The sequence below is a fragment of the Bombus vancouverensis genome, unplaced genomic scaffold (assembly GCF_051014615.1).
Source record: "Bombus vancouverensis nearcticus unplaced genomic scaffold, iyBomVanc1_principal scaffold0028, whole genome shotgun sequence".
Lineage (NCBI taxonomy): Eukaryota > Metazoa > Arthropoda > Insecta > Hymenoptera > Apidae > Bombus > Bombus vancouverensis.
This window is the reverse complement of record NW_027468919.1, coordinates 761,972-777,401: the sequence shown is the minus strand read 5'-3', so window position 1 is coordinate 777,401 and position 15,430 is coordinate 761,972. Positions and strand designations below refer to the sequence as shown.

At 40.6% G+C, this 15,430-nt stretch overlaps 1 pseudogene; it reads left to right on the top strand.

Annotated features, from left to right (window-relative positions):
* The first annotated feature begins 6,105 nt into the window (after positions 1–6,105).
* LOC143304253 (uncharacterized) lies at positions 6,106–12,802 on the top strand (annotated as a pseudogene).
* Positions 12,803–15,430: the final 2,628 nt, after the last annotated feature.

Below are 15,430 nucleotides of genomic sequence, written 5' to 3'. Positions count from 1 at the left end.
CGACCGACACCAATGCGATTATATTATTCACTGTAAACGTGTCGACAACAACATTCTCCAGAGTGGTACGTTGGACTGCCCATCTTGGACATCTCAGTAAGTCGTGCTCAGCAACATCTGGACACGCATCGCAATCCCAACATTTGTCAACGGTTTCCTTGTTAATCCTAACCCTATACGTGTTGAAGATACCATGTACAGTCAACAGCTGCATGGTATAGTGATCGATATTTCTCTTCCTCTTCCGGAAGGTGGCTGCATCCTCAATCAACCTATTTGTCTAATTGTTCGCGTTGTACCTGGTCTACTCACTTCTCCACTCGTCCACCGCCTCCTCTCCGTAAAGATGGAGCTGATTCAAGAGCACTTCTGATTTGCCGAGGTCTGGCTGAGCTAGTTTCTTCCTAACCATGTAAATTCTCCCTCGCCACCGCGCTCTGATATGAATGGACATGGTCCCCGTCAACATGCACAACGCCGCATGCGAAACCGTCCTGTAGGCCGTAGAGGTACTTATCAAAGTCTTACTCTGTGTCCTGCAGAGTTTTCTTACTGTCTTGACCTTGCTAAGTGCATCCACTCAGACCGGGGAGGCATACAGCATGACTGACCCGATAGTACAACTTTCTACAGGCGTCAGAGGGGCCGTTCACATTCGGCAGGAGCCCTCTGATGGCGCCTACAATCGCGTCTGCTCTAGTACAAACTGCGTCGATGTGGTCACTGAATTTCCTTTCGGAGTCCGACACCACGCCTATGTATTCAACCCTTTCGCATGTGATAAGTACCTGTTCTGTCAAAGTTATGTTAAAATTCTTTGAAACTTCTTTGCTATTTGGAGATCCGAATCTTCACACCATTTTAGGATCGTCTTCATGTGGAGATTCAAGTTGACCACCACACTTTCCTTCTTCTTCAGACCCACCAAGATAGCAAGGTCGTCCGCAAACGCAAAAGCTCTAAATTCACTCGATTGTCAAATCTGGTCAACAGACCATCGTAAACTAGGTTCCACAGAAGCGGGCCTACTACAGAGCCCTCTGGAACACCAGCAAAAATTTGTTTAACGATAAGACCACTCAGGTTGTCTGGAACTATGAATCAGTCCTTGAGGTAGTTTGCGAGAACCCTCGTCAGAATGTAAGGGTGGCTCCTGCGCTTCGCCTCTTTCAGGATTACCTCCCACCGCAGTGAATTGAACGCGTTTTTAACATCGACGCACATCGTGACGCAGACCATGCCCTTCATTCTGCAAGAATCAGCGAACTTGCAGACCTACGTGATGACATCGATGGTATTTTTCTCTTTGCGAAATCCAAATTGATTTCGGTGGAATGGGTCCATTCTCAGTTTCTTCTCGATGGCCAACTTGACTGTGTATTCCCACACTTTGTTCATCGCCGGTAGGATACTTCTTAGCCAATACGACGAGACCAACATGGGATCCTTACCCCGTTTATTGAGCAAGATCAACCTGGTCATTTTCCAATTCGCTGGAACTTTTTCCATCACGTAAATAGAGTTCACCGTATCGAGCAGATCGTGCGCCCGATGCCCGAAAATCCACTGAATGACCGTTCCCGGTACCTCGTCGATCACAACGGCTTTGTTTCCATTCAGCCGACCAACCGCTACCTGAGCTCGTCCATTTGGGCCACACCAACTCCGGGGGTTCCTCCGCCATTTTCCTCTATTACGTCCTCATTAGCAACGTCCGTGTCCTCGATTAGGAAGAGTTTGGCGATAATATTCTCAGCTTGCTGAGCTTGGCAATGGCTCTTTTATATGGAAGGCACCATGGATCACGGTCGAGGGTAGCTGTGAACTCCTTCCAGGCCAGCTTCTTGCTCGAATAGATAGCTGACCTGAGCTCTTTCCTATTCTTCCTGTAATCGGCATCAAGCTGAACAGCGTGCTCCTTATTTTGTCGCCTCGATCTCTGTGTTAATCTCCTCTTCCTAAGCCCCCCCCCGAAGCCACGCTATCTCGTCGTTCCACCAATAATTTGGGTTTCTTTTCCCTTAGGGGGAAATACTTTATTGAGTGGTAATAGGTAATCCTCTTGTTTTATCGTCTCCCTGGGCTGATCCTTCAATAATTTATTTTTCTTGTCGTCGAAACTACTTAAAAACTTCTCGGGCATAACGCCCTTCGTCGAATATTTAAAACATTTCTTCCTTCTATAATTGGCGCCTCCTCTGAACTCGTGCAAAACGTATCTGTGATCCGAAGCACTGCATTCTCCAAGGATCCCAGAACGCTTATGCTTCTCGAGGAGCTTACTGCTCGCGTTCATTATATCCAGGAAACTCCTCTTCGAGCCTCTCTGAAATGTAAAGCCATCCAGGATCCCAATAGGAGCCTCCGTCAGCGTCTTTTCCCTTCTGTCGTTCTTAGGGCAACCCCATACTATGGATTTCACATTGAAATCACCAACCATGTTCACTTCATTGCACCTCCTCGCAGTTGTCCCGATGGATATGTCGAGCCTCTCAGTGTACTGATCATAGTTAAGTACTGATCATAGGGCGAGCAGTAACCGCTCACGCAGTACACTTCCCCTATCTTGATCCCGACAAACCCCTCTTCTTCAGCGTATTTTCGCTAGGGTGAAGGCCATTAAATCTGGTTGCCAAGATAGATGCATCCCCCTTGTTCTAAAAGGGGAGCTGTCTATTTGGTTCAGATATGATGACTACATCGACGCGCCCTTCCCAGGCCAGCTGCTGCATCAGGTCCTGGGCAGGCCTACTCCTATTTAAATTTATCTGAACCACCTTCAGGGTGCTCTCCCTCTAGTTGCCTCTTTCCGTATTATCCTGCTGAGCATAGAGCAGGCTAGAGACGCCATGACATGATTAGTCCGTAACTCGTACCCCCTACTGCACAGTGTGCACTTCAGATCGTTTTCTCAATTTGATATTGTGTGCCCTTTTTTACGCGAGAAGGGGAAAATGCTATTACGCATAACCAGTGACCTCATTGCCAGAACATCATTGCCTTCGGTTTTGAACTGAACCGGTCGTGACATCGGATTCGTTCCTTCTCCTCTCGCTGCATATCTCCGCGTACGAAGTATCACGTCTCTTTGTCCTTTTTATGTCGTCCCCCTTTCTGTCCTCTGTTGGTGACACAATTTTCCTCTTACTACTGTATTCCACTAGTACTCACTTTCCCTACTTCGACTTGGGCCGAAGCGGGAGGGGAGTTATGTTGAAGCGTTTACCTCGGCGGGCACATCCACCCGCCTCCTGCCTCTACGACCCTTCTTACTCAATATTACGTTTAATTTATCCCAAACACAATTTATCCCATTTTCATATCGGCCGATGCTGCTATTTCCCCAATCTTTGAGTCCTTGTTGGTATACCTCTTAAGCTTATCCGCCGCATGTCTCATTTCATCGATGGCATCTGTCATAAAATTCCTTAACTCGTCCCACTCGTCGAGACTAACTAGCACATAGTTTGCTTTTTCAGGCTCGATTCTTGATGTAATAATATTTTTATTCTTCATTGCCACTCTAGAGAGTGGTTACCTCGGTTGTTTGGCTTTAAACATCATCGGCGTATTATAGCTGCTGCTCTCCGAGGCGGAAGCCTCCCCCTCGGACGCGTTAGCAGTCTCCTCGACCGTCTCATTGGTCGATTTCGCCGCCATACTCGACCAAGATACGAGGGACCTTTCCTCACTTCCGATGGCTTCTTTCGCGACAGGAGTTAAGAATTCCCCCTTGTCTGTAATAACAGAGACTATTCTCGACGGCGCCCGTCCACTGCTAGTCTTTAGGCTGCCCGAGCCCTTTTTCTCTACCGCCTCTCGTATGCCGTTGGTAAACTCCAGCAACTTCGCACTCTTCTTGGGGGGAGGGGGGGAGACCCTTCACCGCTTTATAACTCTTTCTGCTGCTCCTCTGGTTTCCTGCTCCAATTCTGCACCTCGTTGCACCATTACTATGGTCCCCGGTCGTATTACCCGATCGAGAGGGCGCCCCGGATCCCACCCTCCTCTCGTCGTTTGCCCACTCGCTAGATAACCGCCGAGTAGAGCTTGGGACGTCACTCGAGTCAGCCACGGGGCCTGGGGTCACCGAAACCCCCTGCGCCGTTACTTTTTTTCCGATAATATACTTCTCCATATTTATTAAAGGTAAAGAATAGTCCAAGGTCATAGCCAGTCGTCGTATATCTAACCATAACGCCACCCAAAACGCAAGACAATCATAGTCCCAATGCAAGCCAACGTCGTCATAATAAATCAAAATCCTAATATGTGGCTATACATAAAGTTGATTTACTACATCATACATATGTCGGGTTAAGATCGGAATTTTGGGCGCGTGACAACTCTTCGCGTGGACTAGCCATCGTTTCACAAAGCCGAGATTATATGTACACGTATATACAAGACTGTTACAAAACTTAACAAATAATAAGTCTAATGAATAATAAGCTTAACGAATAGTAAGATTAATGAATAATATGATTTACGAATAATGAATTTAATGAACACTATTAACAATGTTTTTGTTGGGTTCAAACGAATCCACGGCCAACGAGTTAACTCTTTACTAAGCGTAAAAAAATAATCTTAGGCGAAAATACGATTGACGAAAATGCTCGACGTGTCACTCTCCAAGGCAATCGCACGAATGCCTGCCTCGTGGAGATTTTTCTCGCTGTACGATTGCCTTTTGTTTTTGTATACTCGTTTGGAAGCATCGAGAAGGTTCCAAACGCTCGTTGCTAGGAAACTTCTGCCTGGAATTTGATACGCACTTGTTGAAAGCATCGAGAAAGTTCCAACCGCCGTTGCTAGGCAGTTTCTGCCTGGAGTTTGTTTATTGATACAATGTATGTTCCATTGTATCGGCACCTCCGAGGCAACCTCACACGTGGCTAGGCCCGCTCTCGAGGCGGCACGCCGCCACAATCACACTTCTCGGAAAACCCATACAACCACTCCAGACCTCCGTTAGGCAAAACGTTTATCTCGTGACCGTGGCTACGTTCGGCGACTAATTGTCACCTCGAACCCAATCTCGCTATCACAAATTTTAAACAATTACAGCTATGATAAAATCTAGACTAAAGTACTAGAGGATGTTCCCAAATTTTCCAAGGAAAGGCTTCGGCTTTCCTTTCATCTCCGACACATATAATCCATTATTTTTTTTACCTTATGGCACTTACCTTATTTTTAGATACTTTACCTTATGGTATGGTAATTATTTTTACCTTATGGATTATAATCAAATTTCAAATGTCTTAAACTATTGATTATCGCAGAGCACTATGTTTTATACAATTTTTTAAAGTATTATATATTATTATATTGTTTAATATATTATTTTGTTATTTATTGTTGAAAATGACAATGTGAGTTCGTTCTCGCCATCCATATGCAAATGCGTTACTTATAAGAAATAGTAACTAGAAGATAGTCTTAGTTACAATCGATAGATTTAATCGATAGGCTCAAGATGCCTTTTTGTTTTTATCCCTAGTTTTTGTAAGAGCGTGCAATGAAGGTTTTTTGGCTCAGAACGGTGTGATAGATTTATTCATTCAATAAAATAATTACCATTGTGATCCTATCTCTGAGTATAGAAATAGCAACAGGTTACGGGCCCAGGTGCAATAATTAGTTATTATTTTATTGAAAATGTTATTAATAGTAATAATTTTGAGGAGCGCGGAAGATAACCTAAAAACAAAAGAAATGGGTGCGTGATCGATGATTCAGTGTTGAATATCATAAGGGCGCTTTATCGAGTATACAATAATTGCTTGCGTGATAATACAGTTGTCAAAAGAAAAAAAAAAAGAAACAAATGTCGAGCGGGGCGAGTTTAAGTATTAAAAAGCTAAACAAAGTAAATTACGACACATGGAAATTACAAATAGAGGCAATACTCATTAAAGATGACTTGTGGAAATATGCAAATGGTTCAATAATTAAACCTGAAGCAGTGGATGAAGCCTCTTTATGGAATAAAAGGGGTGGTAAAGTCAGAGCCAATGTTATTCTTACCATAAGTTCGAGTGAGCTATGTCATGTGAAGCAAGAAAAGCTACGCTCCTAAAGCAATTATTATTCACGAAAATGTCCGGTAGTGAAAATATGTACGATCACTTAAATAATTATTTCAGTCACGTGGATAAATTAAAAGAAATGGATATTCCAGTCGCTGATAATTTATTGTCAATCCTATTATTATATAGCGTCCCGAACACATACGTAAATTTTGGATGTGCAATCGAATCGCGGGACCAATTACCTACTCCAGATGCGCTTAAGATAAAATTATTAGAAGAAGCTGATTCTCGTCATAATTCAAATGCTGTAGAAGATTACCAAGAAGCTCTGCAAGTGGAAGATTCAAATAAACACAAAAGCTATGATAAAAATAGAAATTCTTAAAATAAAAATGGATTTATTAAAGCTAACAAAGTAAAACACATCGAATGTTTTTATTGTCACAAACGTAAACATAAGGCAAATCAGTGTTTGAAGAAGAAAAACGATGATCATAAAGCTCAACTAGTACAAGTTCCTGAAATACCCAAAATTGAACAATGCTTGCGTGCTTCCAATATTCAGGATGAAGATAATCAGCATAAAATAGTATTGTTACTGATATTTCATTGAATATAAACATGGAACCACCGATGGAATAGTGCATTGACAGCGGTGCTACGTCACATATGTGCTGTGACATAAACTGTTTTGAATCTATAGAGCCAGTCAGAAATCAGAAAGTAAAATTAGAGAATGACATATTAACTGAAGTCAAAGGTAAGGGTACTGAAATATTATTTAGTTGTATAAGAAACAAACTTGAGAAATTTAGATTGGAAAACGCTTTATACGTGCCAGAATTAAAAGCAAATTTGATCTCAGTATCAAAAGTTACAGCAAATGGAAAAAGGATTGTATTTACAAATAGAAGGGCTACAATATTTGGAAAGAATGATGAAGTCGTTATTACTGCTATTCGTAAAAGGGATTTATATGTCGGAGACGAAAGGAAAACCGGAGCCTTCCCTTTGCAATTTTGGGAAAGTCTTCTAATGCTTTAGCCTAGATTTTATCATAGCTGTAATTAAGCAATTGTTGTCATTCAATCTGATTGTAATTGCTCGATATTTGTGATAGCGAAAGTGGATTCGAGGTGACAACTGGTCGCCGAATGTAGCCACGGTCATGGGATGAACTTTTTGCTTGACGAAGGTATGGATCGGTTGTATAGTTCTTCCTAGAAATCACATAGAATTCTACTTTGGAGATGTCGATATAATGGGACACACGTTGTATTAGGAATCAAACTCCAGACAGAAACTGCCTAGCAACGGCGTTTGGAACCTTCTCGACGCTTCCAGCGAGCATATAACAAACAAATGCAGTCGTACAGCGAGAAAGATTTTCATCAGATCATCATTCGTGTGATCGCCTTGGAAAGTGATACATCGAGCAGTTTACCGAGCGACTCAGCAATCGTATTTTTTTGTGTCTAAAATTATTCTACGCATAGTAAAGAGTTATCTCGTTGACCGTGGATTCGTTTGAACCCAAGAACATTGTTAATAGCGTTTATTAAACTCATTATTCGTTAAACTTATTATTCGTAAAACCTATTATTCGTTAATCTCATTATTCGTTAAACTTATTACTCGTAAAACATATTATCCGTTAATCTTATTATTCGTTAAACTTATTATTCGTTAAACTTGTTATTCGTTAAACTTATTATTCGTTAATCTAATCATTAGTTAATCTAATCGTTTGTTAATCTTATTATTCATTAAACTCAACATTCATAATATTTTGTAAAATCTTGTATATACGCGTAAATATAATCTCTGTTTTGTAAAACGATGGCTAATTCAAACGAAGAATCGTTACGCGCCTTAAATTCTAATGTTAATCCGACATATATATTGTAGATACAAAATCCGAATATATTGATATGGTATATGAAAACAGAAATACACTTATGGATTGGCGCTATCCATATGGACACTTAAATGAATCTGATCTTCGGAGATTAATAAATAAAAATATGGTAAATGGTCTACCTAATATAAGATTGAGTAAAATGAATACTTGCGATATATGTTTGAAAGGCAAACAGGCAACAACCCCAGTGCCAAAAAGATCTGAATTAAAGATGTTGGAAAAATTAGAACTGATACATTCTGATGTATGTGGCCCTATAAGACAAACATCTTTGGGTGGAGCTGTTAAGGAAATTCGAGGATTTGGAAATACAAATAATTGACTATATTTCACACACAACAGCTATACATCTATATTACACTCTGAAGAACGTCTTGCACGCACGCTTGTCGCCAACCGACTATACAGAATCTTCTAACGGCAGTCTTTTGTCTCAACTAAGACCTGGACGCCCTCTGACCCTTACACACACACTCTCATGTACAGTGTAAATGTATCACTTCCCTAACAGAAGCAAAGTATTTTGCCACCTTTATCGATGACACGTCAAGGTTTGTATATGTGTATATCCTTAAGACAAAAGATGAAGTTGAAAGTTCATTTTGGAGATTTAGAGCTTTAGTTGAAAGGCAAACGGGTAACAAGGTAAAAACCCTCTGTAAATTCGACCAATTGCGGGGAGACGTAATCGCGAGGAGAGACGTCAACGGGAGTCGTAAATTCCCGTTATGATTATACCAATCGCTCACTTAGATTACACTGATGAGCATAGATAGATAGATAACAACTTGTCGCACGAAGATGCGATAGATATGTACGCTAGAGCAGAGCTCTTATAATGGAAGTTAATGTATTAATAGACGTAGCACTATAATATATTTAGGAGAGGAGATGTATGTTCGACAACACCGAGAACCGACAAAAGGTTTGCGTGAAGTATGCGACTCTCGCGCTATGTGTAGACTGCCGCGTTAGGCGTTAGTTTTAGACTGACTGTCGCTCTTTTTCTAATACGGACGAAAAGTTCGGTGTGGGTGGCCCCTGTGCCTAAAGAACGCGGATTCGTTGTTCCCACTTTCGTTAGGAAAAGTGAGGGTAACGAACCACGGTGTTGATTGGTCATGACCTGCACTACTGCTCGAAGGGATGAGTAGGAAGTCTCCTACCGTCGTGGTGATAGATGACCGTATTCGTGAAGAAAACCCAGCTTGTTTTATTAGAGGGCTATTCGGATTTTCCTAATGGGCGCATACCCGCTTTCTCCGTGTTTTAAGTGCGCCTAATAAACCCAAGGACCTCTCTAAAAACCGACTGTGTTTCGAGAATATTTTTAAGCTTTAGAAATTCTTCAAGACAAACGGATTGAAGACACACGGCGAAACAATACAGGGAAGTGAAAGTTATGGTGGGTCCTTAGGTTTATTGAGGGTCGAAGTGACGTTACGCAGGCCGGTTGTTGTCCGGTCGCGCGGGCTGGCGTGCAGATGTTTTAGGCGGCGTAACACCCTCAGAACTGATAATGGTTTGGAATATTTGGGATAGTATTTCACAAATGAATTGGAAAATTGTGGTATTTGCAGGAAATTTACAACTGCCCACACACCTCAGCAAAATGGAGTAGCTGAGCGAATGAATAGAACACTCGTGGAGATGGCACGATGCATGTTGATCCAGTCAAAGTTACCTATCCAATTTTGGGCAGAAGCTATTAATACGGCATCATACATTAGGAATAGGTGCCCAACAGGTCATGGTAAAACACTATATGAAATTTGGCACAAAAGGAAACGAAATGTGAATCACCTTAAAATTTTTGGTACCGAAGCCTATGTATTAAATAAATGGCCCGATAAAAGTAAATTTGAAGCAAGATATTTCGATGAATCAAAAGCGTTTCGACTATGGGATCCAAGTAAAAGAAAAATCTTAATAAGTAGAGATGTTTCTTTCTTAAGAAATATTGAGTACCACAATGATAAAATTAAAAATAAACTTGAACAATTTAAATATGAACTGATAAGTCAAGAACTTGACGAAGAAATCACAGAAGAGATTCATGAGGAAGAACATGATGATGGTGAAAACATAAATCAAAATGAAAATTATGTTCAAGATAGAACTGTGGTCAAGAGGGGAGGGGGGAAGGAAGGACACACATAATGCAAACAGGAAATGTCGGTAGACCAAGGAAAATTTATAAGACTGTCCCAATTGATCAAGAAACGGTACAATTAGTCAATGATGATTCGACTGAGTCAATAGATGAATTATTATCTGGACCTCATGCAGAAAAATGGAAAGAAGCCATGAAAGAGGAACATGATGTGTATTTTCGATCAATCACAGGGAGACGTAATCGCGAGGAAACACGTCAACGGGAGTCGTAAATTCCCGTTACTATTATAATAATCGACGCCGCGAATAGATCGATTCCCTGATTTCCGTTGAGATAATAGGGGTGGTTGAGGTGGTATAATGCTGCGATTAACAGGGTTACAAAATTTATATTTCCAACACTTAATACACTCAAGAGTTACACCGTTTCGTATGATATAAGTCGTAGACGATGATTTGGCGTATCAAGATGCGATATACATGCACAATATTCTTTGGGAATAGAGCAAGGCCCTTACAGTTGAGTTTCTTGTTGTAGTTGAAGTAGCAATAGAGGAGACGTAGAGTTGACACTGCTGATGTCGTAGAAGAAGTATAGAGATGTAGTGACAGCTTTGTAGTCTAGGGGATCAGTGACGTTCGTTCTTTTGTGATTACGGAGGAAAGCTCGGAGTGGATGTGTCTTTTGAACTAAGAACGTGGATTCGTTGTTCACACTTTCGTTAGAACAGTGAGGGTAACGATCCGTGATGCCCATTGGTTATAGCCAATATTAATAAGTGAAGATTGGAGGAGGAAGCCTCCTACCGACGTGACTCGGGGGTGACCTTGTGCATAGGAAAAACCTGCTTTTCCGTTAAACACCCATTCGCTTTCTCCGTAATCTGTAAGAACGTGCAATAAACCTAAAGACAGTTTTAAATACCAGGTATAAACTGAAAATACTTGCAGGATTAAAGGTTCCTGCAAGCTAGTAAGATTCGGTTTATGGTGGGGCCTTAGATTTATTGAGGGTCTGTCGAAAGAGGATTGGGCCTTGACGGTCAGACAGTGAAGGACGTCGCACGGACCATTTCACGCGACGTAACATGACGCCTTGATCAAAAATAACGTTTCGGAATTAGTAAAATGTCCAGTAAATAGATCTGCAATTGCATCAAAATGGGTTTTAATGACCAAATACAATGAAAATGGAAAAGTTGAACGCAGAAAAGCTAGGTTAGTAGCGAGAGGTTTTGCTAAAAAACCAAGTATTAAATACAATGAAACCTTCGCTACTGTGGCACGATTAACTTCCATTAGAGTTATAATGGCCTTAGCTGCTATATTAAAATTGGATTTATATCAATTGGATATAACCATGGCATATACCTATAGTGATCTGAATGAAAATATTTAGATGCATCAAGCCAAATATTTTGAAGTACCGCGCAAGGAAGATTATATATACCATCTAAAGAAATCTTTATATGGATTGAAGCAATCTGGTAAACAATGGTTTGATAAATTAAATGGCTGCTTGAAAGAACTTCCCCTTAATCAAGTTGAAGAAGATTCTTGTGTTTATTCAATAAGAGATGGAGATAAAATCCTCACACTGGCAGTTTATGTGGATGACTTAATAATAGCCACTAATAGATATATGTTGTTTACTTACTTAACAGAAAATTTAATGGAAAAGTTCGAAATAAGAGATCTTGGAAAATTGAATTTTTGTTTGGGCCATTTATCAAAATGAAGAGATCAAAGAGGTAAAAATAAGTCAAGAGGAAATATATTACAGATATGGTGAGGAAATTCGGTCTAAAATCGCAACTACCCCATTGGAAGCAAAAATAAATTTAAGCAAAGATGACGATTCACCTGAAATTGATTCGAACATCTATCAGCCATTGATCGAATCATTAATGTATGTCGTCATAGCTACCTGACCCGATATAATGTATGCTGTGAGCGTACTAAGTTGTTTTAATAACAACCCAAAGGAAAGTCATTGGTTATCCGCCAAAAGGGTCTGACGTTACCTTAAGGGAACGTCTAACATTGGTCCGTGTTTCAGGGATATTGGTGATGATATAACAGGATATGTCGAATCCGGCTGGGGGGAGGCGGGTGATATTGATGATAAAAAATCCAGGACTGGCTTCATATTCAAACTATCGAATGGTGCTATATCATGGGAATCTAGAAAGCGAAAAGGTGTGGCAATTTCCAGCACCGAAGCAGAACGCATGACGCTAACAGAAGCCACTCCAGAAGCCGTATACTTGCGACGATTTCTAAGCAAGTTTGATATGATCGCTGAAGAAAGAGCAATCGAAATATATTGTGACAACCAGAATGCAGCCAAGTGAATTCAAAATCCAGTGTTCCACGGTCACACGAAACATATAGACATCTGCTATCATTATATTCGTGAAATTTTCCAAAAAGGAATCATTGGAATTCGCTATATGCCCACAAATGAGATGCCAGCCGATTTACTAACGAAAAGCTTGAGCAAGCCAAGTCATAGTGTTCACCTAGAGACCATTGGTTTGACGAGCATTCGAATTCCGTTGAGAGGGGGTGTTGTAAACGACAACGTGAATTCGTGCTCGCCATCCATATGCAAATGCGTTAGTTATAAGAAATAGTAACAGAAGATAGTCCTAGTTACAATCGATAGATTTAATCGATAGGCTTAAGATGCCTTTTTGTTTTTACCCCTCGTTTTTGTAAGAGCATGCAATAAAGGTCTTTCTTTTTGGCTCAGAAGGTGTGATAGATTTATCCATTCAATAAAATAATAATTATTATGATCCTACCTCTGAGTATAGAAATAACAACATTTATTTTATTGTTCATTATTTTTATCGTTATGCGTGCGTATCAAATAAATTACGTTTCATAGTATTTAGCAACTTTATTCTCTAAACATTTTTTTTTTTTAATTCGCATTTTCCAAAATGTACCAGATTTACAACTGAGTTCGGCTCTATGTTCAATACATTCACTGGCAGTTTACTTCTCCACTTCGAGTCGCCACTCTCATATGTCACTAGTTCATAGTTTTACCAGTACGCCGCCGACAAAGTGGCGGCAACCGGGAACCAAACTCGTGTCACGTAGAATAAGAAAAGGAAATCTCAGATGAAAAGAAAAATAAAATATAAAAAAATAAAAAGAGAATTTATTTTTGAACGCGTGGTTTATACTAATTACGATTTGGTTCTGAACTCCAGCCGTGACTTTCCAAGATTGAAGCTCTTACAATTTGCTCATTAAGCACTTCGGCGATATAAATTGTCGCCGAGTGCCGCCACATCTTTATCTCCATCATCAGTCCATCGGGGTTTGTCTGATCGCGCCAACGAAGGTTTTTGAAAAATTTGCGAGGAAGTGTATTTGCTACAAAATATTGGGATCGCTATGAACCGATTTTCTGCAGGTAATGGTACAAAAGTTATTTCGTTAATCTTAAATATAGCAATTTTACAATATTTGATAGTGTTCAAAAAGCTAATGATTTTAGAGGAGCAATCATGTTGTAGTTTTCGATCGTGAATTGGCTGGGTTTGTTTACAAAGCGTAATTCCTATCCCGTGAATTTAAGGCAACTAAGAGTATTATTACTAGTATTATTTTAGAGTATTATTATTAGTATTATTATTAGCAGTATCCTGAAAAAAGTACGTTTTCAATCGGTCACCATCTATCTTTTTCTTAACATTGTCAATAGAAATAAAGTAATAAGAAGTTTTCACATCGTTGATTCTGTAGGGTTCTAACCATTCAATATCCAACTTATCTCTTTTATGGCCGTTGTGAATTAAAACAAAGTCTCCTTTCCTAAACACGGCCTGAGTTTTAACAATCTTTCTCTCTTAGTCTCGCTTGTATCGTTGCTTATTCTGAATGAGCGTTTTGCGAGCTGTTTCCCAATATTTATTCAACTATTTCTGCCAAAGTGAGTACATACCATAGGTAAGTGTGGGGAATTTGGATATTGCGGAAGGTAAGTTAGCTTTTCGCCCAAAGGTCAATTCAAAGGGAGAGAATCCTGTTCCTTCATGTTTCGCGGTGTTGTACCCTAAACAAATGAAATTAAGTACTTCATCCCATTCTTTGTCATTGTCGTGTAATGCAGTACGAATTAAATCTTTAACTGAGGCATGCGTTCTTTCGAGGGATCCGTTACTTTGTGGGTGAAATGAAGTTGTTTTGATGTGTTTGATTTTAAAAGCTTCTTCAAATTTCGTCATTAAATCGCTAACAAAATTTTGTCCCTGGTCTGTTAGGATCGTCTTTGATGCCGAAAATACGTAAATATAGTGTTCAGTGAGCGCGTTAATTATGGATTCAGTTCGCTGCGTTTTAAGGGGGACTAATATCAGATATTTCGTAAGTTTATCGTGAATTGAAAGTATGTATTGGTTTCCGCGTTTGGTTTTCATCGCGTTTGGTTTGGTCATCATCGGTCCTATGATGTCCATAGCGATTTTGTCGTTAGGGTTAAGTGGCGTGTCTGAGACTTGTGGGGATTCTTTGGGTCTGATACGTGGTAGTTTCTCCTTTTGACATATGTCGCATGTTTTCACAAAGTTTTCTACTCTTTCTAAAAGTCCGGAAATTTTGAATTTATCCTTGATCCGTTGATACGTTTTCTGTATCCCTAAATGTCCTACGGTGTCGTTGTGGTTTTCATTTATTGCTTGTATTATTTCGTTTTCGTCTAGTTTTAAGGTGGGATTAGGTGCATAAGTAATTTTCTTGTACGTGTCGTTAAAATATATTAGCATGAGTTTAATCTGTGTTTTCTCTAATTCAGTGAAATCGTTATTTCCTTTGCCGACTTTTGTTGTATCTTTAAGAATTTTGTAAAGTCTTCTGATCCAAAGTGTCTCGTCGTATTCTCCTAAATCGTTTCGAGATAATTGGTAAAATGTTGGCAACCGGACAAATATGAATTCGTAAAACCCAAACTAGAATACTTAGGCCATGTAGGTAGTTTCATCCGAAGGAGTTAAACCAAACCCCAAGAAATTAGACGCTGTAAAAAGACCTCCTTCTATGAGCAAGTTATGCTTCGAAAAGAGGTTGCGGAGAGGGTGAGGGTGCGGACTCTCACCCTGAGAGGATTGACCGGCGAGGGCGCGGCAGAGGCCATGGACGCGCTTCGGTGAGGCGCGCTAGGTCCGCCGCACCCCCCTATGGGGTGCAAACTTAGGCGCTGGCAACTCAGCGCCCCGGGGCCGCAAAGCAGCCCGGCGGCTCCGGCGACGAGGCGCGGTGTGACAATGGCCACACACCACTCCATTAAGCCGTGGTATTCGGCGGGGGGGGGGGGGAGGATGTATCGCTCACACCGGTTCCC